Here is an 18,675-nt window from a genome sequence, read left to right as displayed (position 1 = left end):
TCCTCCCAGCATGTGCTGCTGGACTGATTTACAGCAAGGTGAGGTCAAATACTGGACGGGATTTTAAGTGCGGGTTTTAGCAGCCCCTGGCTGTCCTTAAATAGGCAACTGGGCTCCGAAGCAAGGTCTCTGTGTTCGGATCTGGGAGCCTTGTGTCTGGATGAAGGCTTGCTACCTGTTTGGTGTGAAATCAGGTTGGTGCTGCTATGGTCAAGGAATCTTTGAGGCAGAATTGCCGCATGGTGTGAATTACCACTAACACCACAAGGTGACTTTTTGCTTGATTATGACTGCTTGTTTTGTCACTTGCTTAAAGTGTGAATAAAACACTGAACTGTTTGATCCGAAGAACTTGTTGTTGCCTCTATACTGCGTCCGCTAATCTTGTCTACCAGAGTGAAACCCCACAGTATATATATGAGCGCTGTTAAATGTATATGCCTGTATCCCTACTCTCTCCTGCATTATTTTTAGGGTGAGATTATTTCTTCCTGACTTTGAAAGGGATATACCTCTATTACCACACAATAAATTGCTTGCTAGAGTAACCCAAATATGTTCCAATTAACTTGTTCAATCTGTACATATCTTTATGTACAGAAATTTTCATATTGACGTAAATAATAGGTTTAAGCAAAATTTAGCCAACGATATGCTACAATATAGTCAATAATATGAATCATTGATTGAATAAGCTTCTGATCCTACTCCATTTTATCAGCATCATCTACGACTCAGCAAGGTCAGCCAAGTGATCAGAATAAAAGATCTCCTTATGCCTATGAAATGAAACTGACAAACATAACAAATTGAGGCCTTGGATAATAGCCATTATATACTGTTTTCTATTAAAGGGGTATTTATCATGGTGCATATTTCAGATAATTAATTTGTTTTAAATATAGAGAATGCTGGTAAGTTTCTTGCAGATAACTAGACATTTATCAAAAATGTTATATTATGCAACTTGAAGCTACTTTTATGTTTAGTGATATAGAAGTCTGGTGACATATTAGGAAAATGGCTCATCAATAGGATATTGTGCTGCTTGGCTGACTTAATATGACAGCATGCATTATATGATATACAGTAGTATAACAAAGCACTGTAAAATACAATAAGCACAGTTAAAAAAACAATCATGTTCTCTTAAATTTGTAATGATGAAAGCCACAATAATTTTAGCAATTAAAGGTATGAAATGGATCGTATTTTAACCTCCTAACAGTCACATTAAAACTGGAAAAACCCTCCTGAAAATGTCACTTTTGTGTCTGAATTAAATATTGTTGGCACATAACTCAGGGGAAACAATTGTGTTTTTAACCTTAAGGACCAGTAAGAACATTTCCCATCTCGGTGTTCTAGCAGACATAAATTTTGAATTTTTTCTTCTAACATTTTTATTTTATTTTGTCGATTGAGTTGTAGTTTTTTTAGGAAAAATTTCGGGGTATATATAGTGTACTAAATAATTGTTATTATTTTACTTTTAGAGGGGAAAGATAAAAAACAGCAATGTTAACATCATTTTGTGAAATTTCTTTATATCTTTCACTGCGTGGTATAAATAACATAACTTTATTATGTGGGACAGTACAAATATGATAATGCCAAATGTATGCATTTTTTCATATGTTTTCTTTCCTCCTGTAGACTGTCAGCCGCCCAACTGTCCTCTACTGCATTAGCTACTCATATTTCTGGATAGCTAGCAGCTAGAGATATGGGCCTGGTCTTCTCTCCACTATATTGAAAGATAAAGCTGTTAGAACTCAGGATCACAGTGAATACAGCTGAAAGTGAAAGTAAAAGCAAGTTTCCCCACTTTCACTCCCATCTCAATTTCTAACAGTTATAGCTCCTGATGTGGTGGAGATAATGCTGTGCCTAGAATGCCAGCTTTCAAACAAACCCAGGCCTATATCTCTAGCTTCTGCTACCAATCCAGACATATGGACATCTAAAGCAGCACCCTCCCCCATCCTGCTTCCCAAGCTCTGCTCAAGCTGAACTGTTAAGTGTACTCATTTTCAAATATGACTAAAAAATAACAAGTAGGAAAACATTTTTAGTGATCAGACCTTTGTCACACCATCGGATTGCCCTTATCCTACTCAAGCACTATTGAGCATTAATGAAATACTCATTCCTTGTTTGTGCCCCAAACAAGGGTGGTGTGTTTCTTTTATATTCCCCAAGGCACAAGTATATAGTGTGGCATAAGGGCTATCCACTGGTTTGTCAAGGATTTGAGAACATAACATGTTTTCCTATTTCTGGATTGCCATTAGCAATTGGCCTTTGAACTGTTGAGAAGAGTGTAGTTTTCATAATCATCTGACCTTGATTTTTAATTGACGAGTTCTGAAATTTTGGTTTTTAAATGAGTTTCTCTCCTATTGCTCAAAAACTAATATATACATCTTAGGGCGAGTTCGCATCAGCGTTAGGAATCCTGTTATTGCTTTCTGTTATAACACGGTTATAACGAAAAATAACATAATTGCAAGACGTTATTCAAAACAGAAACATTTAGAGGCATTTCATTTTGATCCGTTATAATAGAGGTCTATGGGCAAACATAACAGATTTATCTGGTTTCCATTATCCAGGATGGAAAAGAAAATCGTGTTGATTTTCAATTATTTTCCGTTATAACCATGTTATAACGGAAAGCAATAACGGGAATTCCTAACGCTTATGTGAACCCACCCTAAACCATACATCTAAACCCACCTAAAACCATACGTCTAAAGATAAGATATACAATAAACTCTACTTAAGATAGTCTTCCAGTTGCTGAGTTGAGTGAGAACAGTCAGTGTTTGGACTGCCAGGTGGAAGGGTTCACGTGTAACTGTGATGATGGTAGTAGTGACCATGGTGGAGGCAGTAGGGTCACTGGTTGCCATGGTGACAGTGGCACTTGGAGCAAATACAGAGAAGGAATCATGAGGTTGCAAATAGCCCATCACATATCACAGTATGATAAAGGTGGCAGGGAGGGTGAGGACTACAATGATGACTGTGTGATAGACAGGTCTTAGGAACCAAATCAGGGTGAGGAGGAGGAGCTGAAATCAGAAAAGGAGGGTAGTAGTAGCAGCAATTAAATGCAAAACCAATGTACAGCCAAAACATTCCAAAAAATTTGACAGGGCCTCATCTGCATTTATAGTGGTCACCTCGTGATGCGGTGATGCCATTGATACTGCTCATGCAGATTCAAAATGTGTCAGCCCTAGGCCAAGCTCAGCTGCTGGTAGCTCTGTGTGGGCATCTCCTGTAGGGCAATTTTTCTTCACAGTGCCTTCAGACATCATTGCCTTGTGCAAGATCTGCAGGATGAAAATAAGTCATGGACATTCAAACACAAATGTAAGGCCATGGCTCCACTGCAGCACATAAAGTGGCATCACCAGATCCAGTGGGAAAATGAAACTAGACAGCAATTGGAACAAAACAGTCTTCCTTTCCCAGGCTTCTTTCTAGCAGCCAGGCCACTTCGATAAGCAGTACAGTGTCATTATTATCAACATTATCAGTAACTTCTTCTTCTTCTGCTTCTGCCTGTCTTCCACTCCATCATCAGTCATCCATAATGGAATGTGTGGCCAGGAAACAATGCACACCATGCAAATGATATTTAGTATTGGAAAACTTAGTGTTGTGGCTTGCACAAGGTACTGGTTATGCCCAGGAGACAATGTGGGCATTTCAAATGTTCTTATCTGACTAACAATTATTTATTTATGTTATGCACTTATATAGGGCTACTATATTCCGCTGCGCTTTACAGACATCAGCATCAAGCTGTCTCCAATGGGGCTTACAATCTAAGTTCCCTATCAGTATGTCTTTGGAGTGTGTATTGTCATTTGCTCTGTGACATTTCAACTCGTTGAAATTCCTCCTTGCAATTGGTCAATGATTACAGTACATCATGCACAAGACCACCAAGCAGGAAGCATGTATTATTTTGAGTTTAGGCAGTGGCAGCTCATCTGTGTTGCATACAGGTGAAACTCAAAAAAATTTGCATATCGTGCAAAAGTCCATTTATTTCAGTAATGCAAATTATAAGGAATTGCATTAATGCAGCTTAAAATTTGAATTTTGTGAAAAGGTTCAATATTCTAGGCTCAAAGTGTCAAACTCTAGTCAGCTAATTAATCCATATCCCCTGAGCAAAGGGTACCTCAAAATTGTGACTTTGGGGTTTCATAAGCTGTAAGCCATAATCAACCAAATTATACAAACCGGATTCCAAAAAAGTTGGGACACTATACAAATCGTGAATAAAAACTGAATGCAATGATGTGGAGGTGCCAACTTCTAATATTTTATTCAGAATAGAACATAAATCACGGAACAAAAGTTTAAACTGAGAAAATTTACCATTTTAAGGGAAAAATATGTTGAATCAGAATTTCATGGTGTCAACAAATCCCCAAAAAGTTGGGACAAGGCCATTTTCACCACTGTGTGGCATCTCCCCTTCTTCTTACAACACTCAACAGACGTCTGGAGACCGAGGAGACCAGTTTCTCAAGTTTAGAAATAGGAATGCTCTCCCATTCTTGTCTAATACAGGCCTCTAACTGTTCAATCGTCTTGGGCCTTCTTTGTTGCACCTTCCTCTTTATGATGCGCCAAATGTTCTCTATAGGTGAAAGATCTGGACTGCAGACTGGCCATTTCAGTACCCGGATCCTTCTCCTACGCAGCCATGATGTTGTGATTGATGCAGAATGTGGTCTGGCATTATCTTGTTGAAAAATGCAGGGTCTTCCCTGAAAGAGATGACGTCTGGATGTTGTTATGTTGTTCTAGAACCTGAATATATTTTTCTGCATTGATGGTGCCTTTCCAGACATGCAAGCTGCCCATGCCACACGCACTCATGCAACCCCATACCATCAGAGATGCAGGCTTATGAACTGAGCATTGATAACAACTTGGGTTGTCCTTGTCCTCTTTGGTCCGGATGACATGGCGTCCCAGATTTCCAAAAAGAACTTCGAATCGTGACTCGTCTGACCACAGAACAGTCTTCCATTTTGCCACACTCCATTTTAAATGATCCCTGGCCCAGTGAAAACGCCTGAGCTTGTGGATCTTGCTTAGAAATGGCTTCTTCTTTGCACTGTAGAGTTTCAGCTGGCAACGGCGGATGGCACGGTGGATTGTGTTCACTGACAATGGTTTCTGGAAGTATTCCTGAGCCCATTCTGTGATTTCCTTTACAGTAGCATTCCTGTTTGTGGTGCAGTGTCGATTAAGGGCCCGGAGATCACGGGCATCCAGTATGGTTTTACGGCCTTGACTCTTACGCACAGAGATTGTTCCAGATTCTCTGAATCTTCGGATGATGTTATGCACAGTTGATGATGATAGATGCAAAGTCTTTGCAATTTTTCGCTGGGTAACACCTTTCTGATATTGCTCCACTATCTTTCTGTGCAACATTGTGGGAATTGGTGATCCTCTACCCATCTTGGCTTCTGAGAGACACTGCCACTCTGAGAAGCTCTTTTTATACCCAATCATGTTGCCAATTGACCTAATTAGTGTTAATTGGTCTTCCAGCTCTTTGTTAGGCTACTTTCACACTTGCGGCAGAGAGATCCGGCAAGCAGTTCCGTCGCCGGAACTGCCTGCCGGATCAGGCAAAATGTATGCTAACTGATGGCATTAGTAAGACTGATCAGGATCCTGATCAGTCTTAAAAATGCCTGATCAGTCGAAAAAATGCATTGAAATGCCGGATCCGTCTTTCCGGTGTCATCCGGCAAAAACGGATCCGGCATTTATTTTTTCACCTTTTTTTTCAGTCTGCGCATGCGCATACCGGAACGACGGATCCGGCATTCCGGTATTCTGAATGCCGGATCCGGCACTAATACATTCCTATGGGAAAAAATGCCTGATCCGGCGTTCAGGCAAGTCTTCAGTTTTTTTAGCCGGAGATAAAACCGTAGCATGCTACGGTTTTCTCTTTTGCCTGATCAGTCAAAACGACTGAACTGAAGACATCCTGATGCAAACTGAACGGATTACTCTCCATTCAGAATGCATGGGGACATACCTGATCAGTTCTTTTCCGGTATAGAGCCCCGAGGACGGAACTCTATGCCGGAAAAGAACAACGCAAGTGTGAAAGTAGCCTTATGCTCAAATTTACTTTTTCCAGCCTCTTATTGTTACTTGTCCCAACTTTTTTGGGATTTGTTGACACCGTGAAAATTGGAATCAACGTATTTTTCCTTTAAAATGATACATTTACTCTGATTAAACGTTTGATCTGTCATCTACGTTCTATTACAAATAAAATATTGACATTTGCTATCTCCACATCATTGCATTCAGTTTTTATTCACAATTTGTTTAGTGTCCCAACTTTTTTGGAATCCGGTTTGTAACAAATAAAGGCTTGAAATATCTTGCGTTGCCTGTAATGAGTCTATCTCATATGTTAGTTTCACCTTTTAAGTTGCATTACTGAAATAAATGAACTTTGCATGATATTTTAATTTTTCGAGTTTCACCTGTACTCTTGCCATCAAAATTTTGTGAGTAGGGGCAACAGTGGCATCAACAATGTCACCCACTAATATTTATATTAGAAAAAATGCTCATGATGATGCATCTAGGGATGGTAGAACAGCTTCCACATCTTGCTTGCCACCCTGTGTCTTTTGGGGACCCCAAAGTTCCATGGAGGAAGAGGTGGAGGAGAATGAGATGAGATACTTTGGCTGGAGGAGGAGTTGGTGGTGGGGGACATGGAGTTTTCCCAGGCACAGCTAAGGGATGAGGCTGACAGTCATTATGGCAGATATACTGATAAGGATGACGATGAAGAAACTGGCCGTAACCAACCATCGCAGTGCGGACAAGAATCTAAAAGAACTGGGTCTTTGGGCATGTTGGTTCAGGTGACCATACACTTTTTCCAGGGCATGTCCTCTTTCTGGGACCTAAAAAATTTTTTGGTGCGGGATTTATTCGTTAACAAAAAAATGTCTGGGATTCTCAAGGAGGGAAGGAGGCGCCACCAGGGGGCACTATTACTAATGAGCACTTCCTGCCCCATGTGTCTTCCTTTTTGAAAACCAAAAATATGGTCACCCTAATGTTGAGCATGCTTGGTTGTTATGTGCTGGTAAGTGTATTCTTAACAGCAAGCAAAGTGGTGAGTACTGGATAGCCATGCTTTTAGACCCATGTTAGAGCAAAATGGAGGAAAATAGTTTCATTACAGAATATGCTCATCTTGCCACAGCTTTCACCAGCGAGAAGCCTGTTGCCCGCATATCTGGCCCGGGGGCCTTGCTCTTCCACCCACTAAGTCACTACTTTCTTTCTATCTTTCCCAGTGCGACTGCAACAGGTAGTAGAAGGTGTATCAGCAGCCAGTACAGTTTGCTGAACATGATGGAACAGTTTTTTTCAAATGGCTTGCAAAACCTGAGGAACATCAGCAAATGGACATGTACCTTCTGAACAACTGGGTCCGTTTATACCTGAACTGTGCCTTCTCTGGCACATACCCTGTGCCCTGACCGCATGAACTTCTGGGGAGGCAGATTGGAACAATGGCTGGAACTGTCCCAGGATGGTGCTGTTATACACCCCAGTGAATTGTGAGAAATGGTACTTAGCAAAACAGGTCGTGTCATCACACCGAAGCAGACAAAATTCATTTGCGAAAATGAATCAGGCATGGATTTTTGCGGATTTTCACACACCTCTACCTGAGGCCAATGAACATATCTGCCATTACAGAGAGTGGCTATTTATTGCCTGTGATTCCACTGCTTCTTTCAGCCTGTCTATCATGTTTCATACTGTATTTCTGCTGCTGCCACAACTGTTGCTCCCCCTACCGCCACTACTAATACCCCTACACAGACAGACATCTATTGCCATCTTAGCCGAGGCCTGTCACAGCTATAGTTCATATGGAATTTATTTCGAAGAATTTACTCATCTCTAGTTCTCTAATTTTTTACCCTTTGAATATTCACCTGAGGGGTTAGTACACAGGTACTCCAAAACAATGATCTACTTATTAATATGTCTAGACTGAAGGTATTTTTTAAATGAACAGATGTTGCTGGACTAAATTTGTCATATGTTTCTTTTGTTTATTGTGAAAACTTCCTCACTCAACCCTGCTTCATTGAGTGAGTTCAACTGCATCCTTCGTACATAACATAAAAAAGATATACTAATTTAAGCATATTTCATATTGTCATTGTTTTATGGTTTCTGCTATCATAAATAACTGATATATATATGTACTTTATTATATCTTCCAGCTTACTTTACTTTTTCATCTGCTGTACTTCATAAATAAAAGTGAGATGTGCAAGTAATCAGATATCAATGCAGTCATAATGAATGGGTCTACTTTAGTGTTATCAAAAAAGGAATTATCATCTCTATTCATTTTCACAGAAACAAGCAGGTCAATGCATCAATCTACATGGTAATGATTATTTTATTTCCACAATCACCTTATCTTAACTTTTACAATAATGATGTTGTCAAGATAATAAACACAGTATTGAGTCTAAACACAAATAGCTTTTCTTAATTGAATCCCTCAGGGCCCAGACTAATCATACAATGCACTTATCAGATTACTATTATGAGATAAGGTAGATACTAAAAAAATGTAAATATATTTTGGTGCTTGCCTCCTTCTTTGCAGATGAAAAATGAGACATAAACTAATACTTAATTCTCTAGTCTAGAAGATGACAAAATATTATAAAATACACATTTACTTAAAATATTAGCAACACTTCATAGGTAAGAAATGTATTTAATCATTTGATGATAGCCAGTGGTTTATATAACCTAGGCATATCTGAGCCATGGGTCTGTTTATGTAAATATTAAAGTGTATAAATTAAGTGATTTCTTCTAGTTAGGACAAAAAAGAAAATGGAAAACTCATTTATTGCATTTCTAACAAAGCATAGCTTAAGTGTCTTTTGGCATGGTCAGTTAAATATTATAAGCAGTTAACCCCTTGATGACATCCGCCGTACATGTGTGGTGGATCTTATCTCTTTAAAGATGGTGCCAATAGTGGAGCAAGCTTCACAGCTGTCTTCTGTTTTACATAACGCAGATTGCTGACATTTAACCCCTCAGATGCCTTGGTCAAATGTGACCACACCATCTGAGTGTTGAAAACCCAGTGCTAAGTTTCCAGGGCTGGAACAGCCACCCCTAGTGCCAATCAGGCGAGCCATTCATTCCCTCCAGCAGCCTCGGTCCCAATGAAGGATTCGAGGCCTGCCACAGCTACATTCCTATGGAGCCCTGCCTGTTGTAGTGCTTCATAGGAACATAGCAAGTTGCTTATAGACTTCAATGATAACCGCATGTTCAAGTTTCCTAGGGGACCTTTCAAAAAGTGTAAACATCTAAAAAGTGTAAATCTATAAAAATCAAGAAATATAAAAATTCTAATCAATCCCTTTTCCCACAATATAAATAAACAATTAAAATACATCATAGGCATCAATGCTTCCCAAAACTCCGGTACTAGTATCAAAATATTTATCCTATACATCAAATGGCATAATGGAAAAACTTAAAATGGCCCATTTAGTGTTTTTTTTGCCACTTCACCTCCCCAATTTTTTTTTATAAAAAGTGATCCAAAAGTCGTACACAGTTCAGTTATATAAGGTATAGTCCCACAAAAAATTAGTCCTCACGCATCTCTGTAAGTTATGGGGTCAGAATATGACGATGAAAATAAAACATTAATATTTTCCCAAGTTAAATTTTTTTTTAAGTATTAAAGCAAAAGAAAATCTATACAAATGTGGTATCGCTGGAATCCTACTGACCAAGAGAATGAAGGGAATGGGTCAGTTTTACTACATCGGGAAGATTGTAAAAACAAAACCCATAGAACTGTGGCGGAATTGCATTTTTTTCCAATTACACACAATGTGGATTTTTTTTTTAAAGCTTCCCACTACATCATATACAATATTATATGGAGCCATTGGAAAGTACAACAAGCCCTGATACAGCTAACAAGCCCGTAGAGAGCATAAACTTAGGCCCTTTTACCCAAGCCGAAAATTAGTGCAATTATTGGAAAGGAACATTCCCAGGAATGCTTGTTCCTGATAACTGCACTGTGTAAATGTGCTGCAGATCAGCCACTGGACAAGCACACTTTTGTTTGGCAGATAAACAAATATTAACCCCTTCACTACCAAGCCACTTTTTACCTTAAATCCCAGGCAGATTTTTGCAAATCTGACAAATGTCACTTTTTGTGGTAATAACTTTATAACGCTTTTACTTATTCAGGCCATTCTGAGACTATTTCTCGTCACATATTGTACCTCATGACAGTGGTAAAATTGAGTCAAAACAACTCATTTTTATTTTTAAAAAAAATACCAAATTTACCAAAAAGTTGAAAAAATTAGCAAATTTCCAAATTTCAATTTGTCTACTTTTATAATAGATAGTAATAACTCCAAATATAGTTATTACTTTACATTCCCCATATGTCTACTTCATGTTTGGATAATTTTGAAAATGACATTTTATTTTTTTGGGACGTTAGAAGTTTAGAAGCAAATCTTAAAATTTGTAAGAACATTTCCAAACCCCAATTTTTTCAGGACCATATTACTTCATTTTAGAAACTACACTCCTCAAGCTATTCAAAACTGATTTTACAAACTTTGTCAACCCTTTAGGTGCCCCAAGATAATTAAATGAAAATGGGAATGAAATTTGAAAATGTCACTTTTTATAGCAGATTTTATAGAGCTTTATAGATTTTATAGAGTTAACAGCCAAACAAAACCCAAAATCTATTACCCTGAATATGGAGTTTACAGAAACACCCCATGTGTGCTCAAAAACTGATGTATGGGCGCACAGCAGGCTTCAGAGTGAAAGGAGCACCATATGGCGTATGAGAGCGGATTTAGCAAGAATGGTAATTGGGAGCTTTGTCGCATATGAAGACACCCTGAGGTGGCCCTACAGTAGAAACTCCAGAAAAGTGACCCCATTCTGGAAACTACACCCCTCAAGGAATATTTGAAGGTGTGCAGTGAGCACTTTGACCCATCAGGCGTTTCACAGAATTAGGAAACGCTTGGCTGTGAAAATGAAAAATATTTTTTTTCCAGAAAAGTTGCTTTACACCCACATTTTTCACTTTCACAAGGGGAAACAGGACAAAATGCACCCCAGATTTTGTTCCCCATTTTCCCCAGAATACGTCAACACCCCATATGTGCTCAAAAAATTATGTATGGATGCATGGCAGAGTTCAAAAGGGAAGTAGCACCATAGGGCTTTTGGAGGACAGATTTTGCAGGGGTTCCTTTTGGGAGCTATGTCGCATATGAAGACACCCTGAGGTACCCCTAGAGTGGAAACCCCAAAAAGTGACCCCATTCTGGAAACTACACCCCTCAAGGAATGTGCTGCCACGCAGATTTTACTGTCTAGCAGTTGTTATTACATGTTATGTTACTATATCATTTGGTATGATCCTTACACCCCTGCTGTTTCTGGCTAGTTGGTTGCTCCCACCCTCCATTTCCTGCTGTAACTCCATTTTCTATACTTGTTATGAAGTGACTGCAGAGTGTGGGAGCTGTGTAACTTCACTGGACATTTTCCTATGAAAAAGCCTCTATGTTTATACCCTTGCTACCTTGAAGCATAAAGAAGCATTGGAAAACACCTCTGGAGTCTTTATTCATTGAGTAAACTATCTGTTAAGGTGATCATTCAACCTGCTGCACACATCCTTACAGACTGGGTCTACAAGAAGCTTGTGGCAGGTACAACCGATGCTGAGACAGAACAAGGAATATTTGAAGATGTGTAGTGAGAACTTTGTTCTCACAGGGGATTCATGGAATTGGCTATGAAAATGAAAAAAATATTTTTTTCCTGAAAAATTTAATTTAGGCCCACATTTTTCACTTTCACAAGGGGGAACTGGAGAAAATGCACCCCCTAATTTATTGGAATTCACAGAAATACCACCATTCTAAAACATAACCTTTAATGCTTATATATTAAGAAAAGTCAATACACCCTTATAATTATAAATAATTGATAATAAGAAAAAGAAAATCAAAATCTAGGGTCAGGTTGCTGTTCCCTTGCAAGGTGTTTGCAGAAGGGTTAGGAAATGTTAGTGGGGCCTAATGGGGGCAATATCCCTATTTCTGGCCCTAGTGTAGCGACCCTGCCTAGATACGGAATAGCCGCCCCGATAGGGGGGATCCCGTTTCTCGTACCTCCTAGTATCCCTGGATGGACCCTAGCAAGGGGAGGATAACCTATGGAATAGGTTGCCCTATCAGGAGACCTAGGCTATTCTACGTACAGAAAATAATAAACAAATAAATATAAATACCCAGAAGTAGTGACAGAAATCACCCTAATTGATGAAGTGAATAGTATCAAGTAATAGAAAATTTAGTTAATAAAGATGTCCAATACCGTCCCTACTCGTTTCGCCTGGTTGATGTCAGGCTCATCAGGGGACATATTTGACCATAGAGTACCTATCACCATAAGTAGTCACCTGAGCACTTCAAATATTACTATATACACATTAGTTTATTTATTTTTCTATTTTTCTCTCTTTTATGATGGTGAGAAAATCATTGGAACATATGATAAAAATTTAATTAACTACCAGCTAACTGACTGGCTAATCAATTTAGAAAATTATCAAGCCAGCTTGTAGGGCAGGAGACATTGGACATGCAGATATAGTCTAGGCACTGATATTTAGAAGTGACCTAAAATAGCCCCAATGTCTCGTGCTCCAAGCTAGAGCCAAACTGGGGTATACCAAATTATATATACAAGTATATGGCCCGCAATCAAGTTAAATGAAACAGTGCCTATTTAATTCCCACCAGTCCATGAATGAATATGCCTAAATTGCATCAGGAGTAATAAGATACAGATACACCCGATGCCTAATGATAATTATTGGCCAGTTCTGCGGAGTTTACAGATCCACATAAATTATACAAAGTCGGTTATCAGTATACAGTGCGGACTGGTATCAAACAGATAATACTGATATGGATAGCGGTACTTGCGTTCCCTTAATGGCTAAACAGATGGGCCGTTGGTGATGTCCGAAAGTTAAGAGGCCAGTATCGGTGGAGGCATCATGATGACACTGAAGCGCAATGGCGTCCGGCAGATAAAGCAGCATGGTACTGCCGGCGTTTTTACCTTTTAAAGGTTCTTTCCGGGTATCGGGTGACGTGGGGCACTCACGTGATGTTGGTGCCGTGTACCGTCTGACGTCAGACGCCGGCACGTGACCGGGTGAGGTCAGACGCCGGCACGTGACCGGGTGATTCACTATGGATATCAGGCCAGGTAGCGTCTGACATCAGACGCCACCACGTGACCAGTGTGCCGGTCACATGACTGTTTATCCGAGCCATTGTGGGGAGGCGGGACGAAAATCAATTTTAGCTAACTAGGGGGAAATAATCGAATAGTATGGCTACCTTAGTGTATTATAATTTAATAGAAGACAAATACACATGAATATAATATAATTAATATAGCCAGATACAGATATATAAATATGTGGCTAATTTGGTATCCCAGGCTGATAAGTTAGTATATATGTAACCAATTGATGAATTGATTAAATTCTTAAAGGGTGACTGGCTAATACATAATAAGGATCAAGTATGGAGGGGTTTACCTCCCAGTCAACAAATGTTGTGCTATATAGAAGATATATTGATCCTAAAAGATAGATAGGATGTCTTAAATGAAACACGCAAAGTCTATGCACTCATTTAATCCAGCTAGTGTGACAGTGTTTAACCTGAAGATCCACCTGGATTCTTTTTGTTTTAGCAATTTATCTAAGTCCCCACCTCTTTTAGACATTTTTAATACCTCAATCATAAATTTTTTTATAGTTTTAGTAGATCCTGCATGATTGGTCCATACATTGGTCCATAAGTGTCAAAATGCCACCTAAAACTTTGAATGATGCAAACATAGACATCTTCTTAAAGTCAGTTACACAAGATCTAGAAAAAATAGTTTATACTACCTCTGAAAAAAACTATACCCGGGCAGAAATGACAGCACTGCGAAACCTCAGCACAAACAGGGACATCATAATTAAGTCATCGGACAAGGGGGGGGGGACATTGTTGTTCTTTCATTACAACAATATAGAGTTATATAGTCCTTAGGGGGGACCCAACTGACAAATTTCAGACAGAACTATCTCAGATTTTACAAGAGGGTTTAGAAAATAGATGTATAGACTGGAAAGAATTTTAATATTTGCTATCTACCACCCCAAAAATAGCAACTTTCTATGAGCTCCCAAAAATACATAAGGGGACAAGTCCCCTAAAAGGACGCCCCATAGTATCGGGGATTGAGAGCCTAACCCATCATGCCGGTGTATACATTGATAAAGTTCTACGTCCCTTTGTGTCCACACTCCCTTCATACTTACGGGACACGACGGACCTACTGCAAAGAGTTGAAGGTGTTAACATAGAACCTAACAGCTGGTTCGCCTCAATAGACGTAGAAGCCCTCTACACCTCAATTCCTCATAACAAGGGCTTATCAGCAGTCAAATATTTTTTAGACTCTAGATCGACGGACCTGTACCAACATAACCAATTTACCCTTCAACTTCTCCATTTTCATATTTGAAGATCGCTTCTACCACCAGCTCAGGGGCACCGCGATGGGTAGCCCCTGTGCACCAACTTATGCAAATCTGCTCCAGGGCTGGTGGGAGGACACAGTTGTATTCTCTGAATCTATGTTACCCTGGACCAGATTCATTACACTCTGGTCCAGGTTCATAGACGATATTTTACTTCTTTGGTCAGGGACAGTCAGTGAGTTTCAACAATTTATGGACACACTTAATTCCAACCATATTGGATTATTCTTTACCTCTGAAATACATCTCAACACCATCAATTTCCTGAATGTTTGTCTAGAAAGAGATGAACATTACACAGTTTTTTAAGGGAAAGAAGTGGAATGTTATGCAATGGCCAAGTCAATCACCTGACCTGAATCCGATTGAGCATGCATTTCACTTGCTGAAGACAAAACTGAAGGAAAATGCCCCAAGAACAAGCAGGAACTGAAGACAGTTGCAGTAGAGGCCTGGCAGAGTATCACCAGGGATGAAACCCAGCGTCTGGTGATGTTTATGCGTTCTAGACTTCAAGCTGTAATTGACTGCAAAATATTTGCAACCAAGGATTAAAACATGAAAGTTTGATTGATGATTATTATTCTGGCCCATTACTTTTGTTCCCTTAACAAGTGGGAGGCACATGTGCAAATTGTTGTAATTCCTACACCGTTCACCTTATTTGGATGTAGATACCCTTAAATTAAAGCTGACAGTCTGCAGTTAAAGTACATATTGTTTGTTTCATTTCAAATACATTGTGGTGGTGTATAGAACCAAAAATGTTAGAATTATGAAGATGTCCCAATATTTATGGATTCGACTGTACCTTTCTAATGGCCTGATAATGAATATATATTAACTTTTACTAATAGTTTTTTTTAAGCCTTATTTATGCCTCATTTTAAATCTATGCTGTTCAATACGTGGTATAAATTACATATTACCTTTAGTCTTTGGATCGGTCAGTACTATTATGGTGATGGCAACTATGTATATTTTTTTTTTTAAGCTTTACTACTTTTGCACAATGATAGCTCATTTCATGGAAAAATTTGTTTTAATGTAGCACATTTCAAGAGATATAACTTTTTTTATTTTTCTGTCGATTTAGCCATATGTTGGCAGTTTTTTGCAGGAAGAGTCATATCTTTAATAGAACCATTTGCATCACATAAAATTATTGATGAATTTTTATTATATTTTAGGGAGGGTCATGAAATAAAGTAATTCTGTCATTGTAAATGGGGTTTTGTTTTTTATTTTGTTCATTGTGCAGTTTAAGAAATGTGTTTGGTTTATTATACAGGTCATTACATACTGTATGTGTGAAATATATTTTTTTACATTTTTGCATTACAAATACTTTTCCAGCTCCTGTGTTGTGCCATCTGAAAGATGAGACATGAAAATTGAGGAAGACTGGAGCAAATAAGGGGAAAGCACTATAGAACTCAAGACCTCAGCACACATCAACCAATAAGACTATATTAGTAAGTGACTTTATGTGCTGTTTTCATCATATGTGGGAAAGAAATGTAGCCAACACCTGCTAGCTGTGATAGAATTGTGTCAGAAAATACAATGAACACTGTGTAACATTAGTTGCTCTCCAACGATGTTCTCCTGCTTACTGCTGCAGTCCCTGGCTCCGTATTCAGCGGTGATCTGCTGCCAGTGTTTCCCTATTTACCGCCACAGTCCTGGGATCTGTCCTTGCAGGCACCATCCTTTCTGATATCCACTCCGCAATTGCCTTCCAGCCCTGGGCACAGCATGCTTTCCAGCCTGTTCTCTGTAGCACTTCCTTAAGAGCCAGCACGCATCTCTTCCTGTGATTTATGGGTTTAGCACATGTGACCGTGCTGACCAATCCCAGTCATCCTTCACCTATAACAATGGTCCAGTCCCCTTTTCCAGGTGCCTGAGCATCAAGGTCCTTCTGTCCTGTAAAGGTTTCTGTTATCTGTGCTTGTTTCTGGACTCCTCTACCTGTTTGATCCTTACCTGCTTGCCTCAATTCTCTTGTTGCTGACTCCTATTGCCTGACCTGTATCTGTGCCGCTTGCCCTCACCCATTGCTTGTTTGACTTCGCCTCTGCCTCATCCTTCGGTCCTGCACTGTTGCTTCTGGTTACAAGTCAGCCTGTTGAGTACGATTGTACCTCTGGCTCGCCTGGACCAGCTGCCTCGTGTGCGAATCCTCCTCAAGAGGTCACGACCTGGTGTTCCCCTCAAAAATTCTATCCCCATCGCCAGGGGTACTGTAAAGAATGAGATGTTCACTTAGACAATGTCCGTAGAAGAGGTTGATCATGTGGCACAGTGGGTTCACATCCGCTAGTTCCTGACACACTGTTTGCTGCCTATAGAAGTTGCATAACCACGGACTATGATGCCCTTGATGACTGCTGTGCACTGCTGGGAGCACCTACAAAAGGCACATGGTGCAGTTGAAGAATGGTCTGGATAAACTATATTTTGTTTTACATCATGTGGATAGCTGGGTACGTATGCATTGCTTACTTGGAGAAGAGATGGCACCAGGATGCATTATGGGAAGAATATAAGCTAACAGGGCTTATAGAGAGAGGCACTTCCCAGACTGGCCTACCGGGAAAATTCCCATTAGGCGGGTAGCCTTCACTGCCGCACAGCCAGCTGTGCCGACAACGAGGAGGCTCCTTAGCCGGTGTAGCGGCTGCCACAAACACCACATACTGTCACAACGGCACCTTCTCTCACCTACTGTATAGACACCCTGCCTGTGTCACAACTTGCACACTGGGACTTTGCCTGTGCTGTAGCAGGAGAGGGAGAGATGTGTCTGCTGGGATTCAAACCCACGACCTTCTGTATCAGAGGCAAAGCACTTACCCACACAGCTATAAGAGCTGCATAGCCACTGACTGACAAAATATGAGACTTCGACTGTAGACGCTGTTGTAGCCAGTGTACATCCATACACATGACAGCTACCCCAACACACCCAGTACTGCTATATCTCTATATGACAGCTGCCCCAGCACACTCAGCTCTGCTATATCTCTATATGACAGCTGCCCCAGCACACTCAGCACTGCTATATCTCTATATATGACAGCTGCCCCAGCAGACCCAGCTCTGCTACATCTATATATCTCTAAGTATTACTATACAATAGATAGATATATAGAGATATAGCAAAGCTGAGTGTGCTGGGGCAGCTGTCATGTGAATATATGTAGCAGACAGCTACCCCAACACACTCAGCACTGCTATATCTCTATATGACAGCTGCCCCAGCACACTCAGCTCTGCTATATCTCTATATGACAGCTGCCCCAGCACACTCATCCTGCTACAGCTATATAGCTCTAAGTATTACTATACAATAGATAGATATATAGAGATATAGCAGAGCTGAGTGGGCTGGGGCAGCTGTCACATGTATATATGTAGCAGAGCTGAGTGTGCTGGGGCAGCTGTCATGTGTATAGATGTAGCAGAGCTGGGTGTCCTGGGGCAGCTATCATATATAGAGATATAGCAGAGCTGAGTGCGTTGGGGCAGCTGTCATGTGTATATATGTAGCAGTGCTGAGTGTGCTGGGGCAGCTGTCATGTGTTTATATGTAGCAGAGCTGAATGTGCTGGGGCAGTTATCATATATAGAGATATAGCAAAGCTGAGTGCTCTGTGGCAGCTGTCATGTGTATGGATGTACACTAGCTATAAAAGCTATAAACAAGTCTACAGTAGAAGTCTCATATTTTTTCAGTCAGTGGCTATGCAGCTCTTATAGCTGTGTGGTTAAGTGCGTTGCCTCTGATACAGAAGGTCATGGGTTCGAGTCCCAGCAGACACTTTTCTGAAATACACAAGCACTGACTCCATATATGGACATACAGCGCGGGACACAGGAAGAGGCTGCATCGCATTGCTGACATG

The sequence above is a fragment of the Bufo bufo genome, chromosome 1 (genome assembly GCF_905171765.1).
Source record: "Bufo bufo chromosome 1, aBufBuf1.1, whole genome shotgun sequence".
Taxonomy (NCBI): Eukaryota; Metazoa; Chordata; class Amphibia; order Anura; family Bufonidae; genus Bufo; species Bufo bufo.
Note: the sequence above shows the minus strand (reverse complement) of the source record.